General features: G+C 39.4%; 1 long non-coding RNA gene across 1 annotated transcript; it reads right to left on the reverse strand.

Annotated features, from left to right (window-relative positions):
- Positions 1 to 256: 256 nt before the first annotated feature.
- Positions 257 to 965, reverse strand: LOC111240886. The gene is made up of 2 exons (XR_002666515.1): positions 808 to 965; positions 257 to 670 (listed from the first exon to the last, which is right to left on the reverse strand). It is a non-coding gene; the product is annotated as an uncharacterized LOC111240886 (long non-coding RNA).
- Between the last annotated feature and the right edge of the window lie 4,008 nt (positions 966 to 4,973).

Consider the following 4,973-nt stretch of genomic DNA (forward strand, 5'->3'; position numbering starts at 1 on the left):
CATTTTTATGAATTTAAAAGTTTTCTTGAAGTAAGGACTAAAAGATTTCACTTAAAAGCAATATTCCAGGTAAGAGAGGTGAACCTAAAAAGGTTGCTTAAGTACCAAGTCTTGCCTTGCCAAATATGCTTCTAGTTACTTACTAAGAATCCTTAAGTCAAAATCACCTTTAAATGCACCAAAAAGTATAAAGACAACAATCAATCATGAAGAGAAAAACTAAACTTTAAGACCTTTTTCCAAAAATTTTGAAGAATTGAAAGAAGTGAGGTCTCTTAGGTGAGGCTTGGACTTTGGATCCAAGACACACTCACCGTCTACCAATTTTAGTGAGAAATTAAGAGCAAAAGTTTACAAATGATGGAAAAACACTTGTGAGTTCTTTCCAATCACTTGTTTTAATGGCCAATTACAAGAAATTGAAATGATGGAACAAATACAATTGGTGAAGCAAAAAAAAGAATTGAATGTGGCAGCTCCAGATTGCTCTCAAAGAAGATTGAATCTACTGGGTTCACACACAAATCTCTCAGCTGCAAAGTGGACTATGCTGCTGTTACGGTTGCATTGACTTTGCTGTCAAATGCAAATGCTGTAGAATGACTTGTTTGGAAGGGTTGTCACGTGATCTGGAATAAGCACGTCTGCTGTGATTCCTGATGTTTAACAGCTGCACATACCAACAATAGCAAGCACTAACAATTGTAATTGGTGAGAAATCAAAACTAATTACAAATCAGAATTGGATTGCAGCTTTTGGATGCTCTCAAAGGAAAGAGCTGATTAAAATCAACTATCAATGCTCACAGCTGCTGGGTGGAGGTGTGGTAAAGTTGCTCTACCATATATTACAGAAACAGCTACAAAAGATGCAGAATAAATCTGCTACTGATGCACCAGAATTTCTGCATTTCGCACACCACTTTGCTGCACCAGAAAACACTTCAGCTTGATCTTTCCGTGTCCCAATCNATAAATCTGCTACTGATGCACCAGAATTTCTGCATTTCGCACACCACTTTGCTGCACCAGAAAACACTTCAGCTTGATCTTTCCGTGTCCCAATCCACGTCCTAGTATGCTACCAGTGTTAGGAGACAGCCTTTACTAGTTCCTGCATCCATTTAGAGCTCACACAGACCAACCAAAAGCAATTATAACACCAGAATAATCACCCTGCTGCTGCCATTATTTGTTAAACCAGATTGCACAACTATACTTTCAACAAACAGCTGGCGTGCAGAATTTCAAACAATTAAAAGCAAGAAATTAAACGGCTATCAATGCAGGGCGGCACTCAAAAGGATCTTAAGATTGGTTCTAGAGTGGATTTAGAAAGCAATAAACTCATATAAGTTGCAGAAACACTCAATTCGAACTCAATTGTAAATAGGCAAAAGTGTTTGATGTAATGCCTAAGAGAAATCTGTGATGCACCAGTTTTGGCACTTAACTTGGCACGGTTCAAACAACTTTTTGTTTTCTCTACAGTCCTTTTTTTTTATTTTGAGAGATACACTTCTTTTAATTCAACTGAACCAAGCTTTTGCTACCAATTATTGATGAAATTGGATGCATTAACACAGCCACACAGTTATACAGAATTTTCTGCAACTTAACCCAAAGAACATGTTGAAGTTTGGTGGTTGAAATGGCAAATTTACACAAACCAGTTTGAACACTCAATTTTATGATTTGAGCAACTTTATTTTACCAATTATGACTTGTTTCAACAGCCAACAGAGGCTACAAACTTGTAACTCAGATTTTCACTAGTTTAGTTGCTCTTAAGCACCAAAATTAAGCCAAATCACCAACCAAAATTCAACAGAGGATTCAAATTGAACTGGAAAAAATTTTGTTACTCTAGGACAGCAAAACAGATTTAAACAAGACTCTAGAATTACATTAAGAGATGTCCAAAAATGAATTCTATGCTGGACAGATTTAGAAAATGCAAAGACAATTCAGCAAGCAAGGAATAGTGCAGTACGGTTCAAACTGCTGACTATGAAACTTGGATTCTACAGAGTAATGCTTTCCACGGGATTGTCTTAGACATATCTCAGTTCATGTGGTATGCATTTTATCTCATTGCCTCATATTCAACACTAACAGGCACACAATCATTATATTGAGAAATGACAATTTAAAACACATTGCTCGTGCAACACACTTTTCCACACGATGCATCAGATTTCAACATTTGAAACAGATCTGTCTCAGTGATTCTACTGGTACTGCACGGTGATTGACTTCAAAATGCACTAAGCTCATGAATCATTGCTTATTTTTTGTGTGCATCTACCGAAAGTTCAATTCAGAGACAGTTTTATCCAATCACGGTTTCAACTGAGAATTCTGGACAAGTTTAAGCAACTTACATGACTGAACATAACAGGATCAGATTTAAAAATTAAAGACTCAAAGCAAGGAAGTGGACCGATTAAAATGATGGAAATAAAACAATTAAAAGCTGGAAATAACAGAAACACATACTGGAATCTACGGAAGTTGAGTGAAACAATGGAACAGTGCACTATAGAAGCAAAAACATGAAGGAACTATGTTGAGAGATTAGAATGAAAGAATAAAATGACTTAGCTGGAGCGTGATGCAGAACCTAGGCTCTGAATACCACATGATGAGGATGCTCCAGCAGAGGTGATGTTTGAATCCAGCGGAAGGAGGTTAAAAATGTTCCAGAGGCAGCGGATGAAATTTCTCATGATTTGGCAGCAGCGGAACAGAGGTGTTTCATTGGTTTAGATGGTGGATGAGGAGCTTANAAGCCACTTGATATTCTTTCTTGTGTGTGATATGTCTCTTGATTGCTTGCACATATGCCTTGGCTTGACTCTTGTTGATGATTCTTGATTGATATGCATGTTTGGAAATGATAAAGGCAGTTTTGTTGTTGAGCCTCTCTAGCCAGATGAGCCTACCTTGTTTTCATCCTTGATAACCCCTTTTGAGCCTATACTTTCCCCATTTCTTTGTTTTGAAGCTTATACACTAGCCCTAAGTGAAAAACCATGTTTACCTTAACCTTAGGGAATTTTGGAGCTTTGGAATTGTTTTGGGAATAAGTGTGGTCTTCCAGGGGATTCAGATGAATTGGCTAGATGGTTCCTCTTCTTGCTTTTGTTTTGTAATCAGGGTGTATCTTGTCTCTTGAAATTTGTGTTCTCAAAAGAAAGAAAAGAAAAGAGACAAGATGAAAAAAAAAAGAAAAAAAAAGAAAAAAATATACAGAAAAATGAAAAAAAAAAGTTTTGCGAATAATGGAGTCAAGAAGAGGATTGAATTAGAGGTTTTGGGTGTGATTTGATTGTATTTTCACTTATTCCCCATTGCTCCTCTATTCTTTTTGGTTCGTAGCTTCTTATCCATATTTATCCTCCCTTATCCTTGGCCCCATTACATCCCCTAAAGACCTTTTGATTTGAACATGCATATGTGCTTGAGTATTGATATTAGAGGCTTGCCAAGTCTACTTGTGTTTGCTTTCTTGAGTGCATCGAGTGACATTGGTTTACCTTAGACACTTGAGAGAAACATTGATAGTGTGCATCTGTGAGGTTCTGTTGCTTTTGATTCACCTCTTGAACTGATTGATCATTTTGAGTCGATATTTTATTGACTGCACTTAGTTTATTGTACCGAATTTAATCAGGGAATTGTGCTTAAATGTCCGGTATTTTCCCGTTTCTGCTAATTGTGCTTAAGTTGACTGAAAATTCGAATTTTACTTAATTTGAATTTTCTGAGCTAATTATTTGCATTATTATTTTCAGGGAAAATTTTGGAAATATAATTTTGGACATATTGAGAGTTNTCACACAATTCAAAACTCTCCACAAAGAAGTGTTGACAACAAGAAGGGCACTATGGTGATTTTACCCTTTGGGCTTTTGAGAAGGGGGTGCAACATATTGAATTCAGGGGTGCACACAGAAAAGCAATATCTGCCACCACTGGCTGCAAGGAAATCTTGTGGATTTAATTTGGAGAATGTATGTCTAGCAAAGAAGCAGAAGAGCACACTCCATGAGTGGACTTCACGTTCCATAATGTTGCTGGCCCACATAAAATCACGTCCAGCACCCAGCTTGAAGAAGCCTAGCTGCCTCCGCACTCCATCATGCATGGACCAACCTTCAACACTCCTCCGCTCAGCAGCTTCCACATTGCAGCACCCACGGCCCATGTGNAAATTCCACATATCCAGTTTCCATCAACCAACACTCACGGTTATTCCATAAGCAAGCGGTGCAAACAGCAGCCTTCACGNCCCAGCAACAGCTTTCAANGTCCANCANGCTTGGCANAAGAGTGTTCATCCACGTTCACGGCCCATGTGCAAGGAAAAGAGATTGAAGATGGAGCTTCATTTATTGGAGAAGCGCTCCAGCTCACGGGTCCAGCACTTTGCCGCACCCAGCACAGCAGCATTTTACGTAAAGAAAAAGTAGTGAAGCACCCAGCAGCAGCCTTCAACACACACGCTTATTCATTTGGGCTTCACACGGACAACAATCAGCATCCAATCCAGCTCCATCCTGCCCTCACACGGTCCAACAATTATGAGTGGCTTAGACGTGCAACACTTCAACACGTTCACGAACTGCACAAAGCACTTGAAAACCAGCACCTGTCCGGTTTGGAGTGCAGTACACGTAGATGCACAGCTCGGTCCACTAGCTTGGAGAAAGNAGGTGCAAACAGTAGCTTCACAACTCCACCGTCCAGTTGCAACTTGCACACCTTCACGGTCCATGCAACACACGGACCAGGCCCAACCCTATTCAGATTCGAAGCTGACAGCAAGGCTGAAGGGAGTCTCGGGATTGCTTCATGAGGAGCCGCCACTTATATCAAAGGAGGCTNGAACCGTCTNGGGAGAGAGTGATTCGTTTTTCTGGAGAGTTAGTAGGCAATGGTGTTTTTGGTTTTCAACATGAAGGTGCAGC

This window comes from Vigna radiata, unplaced genomic scaffold (genome assembly GCF_000741045.1).
Source record: "Vigna radiata var. radiata cultivar VC1973A unplaced genomic scaffold, Vradiata_ver6 scaffold_383, whole genome shotgun sequence".
In the NCBI taxonomy this organism is placed as follows: domain Eukaryota; kingdom Viridiplantae; phylum Streptophyta; class Magnoliopsida; order Fabales; family Fabaceae; genus Vigna; species Vigna radiata.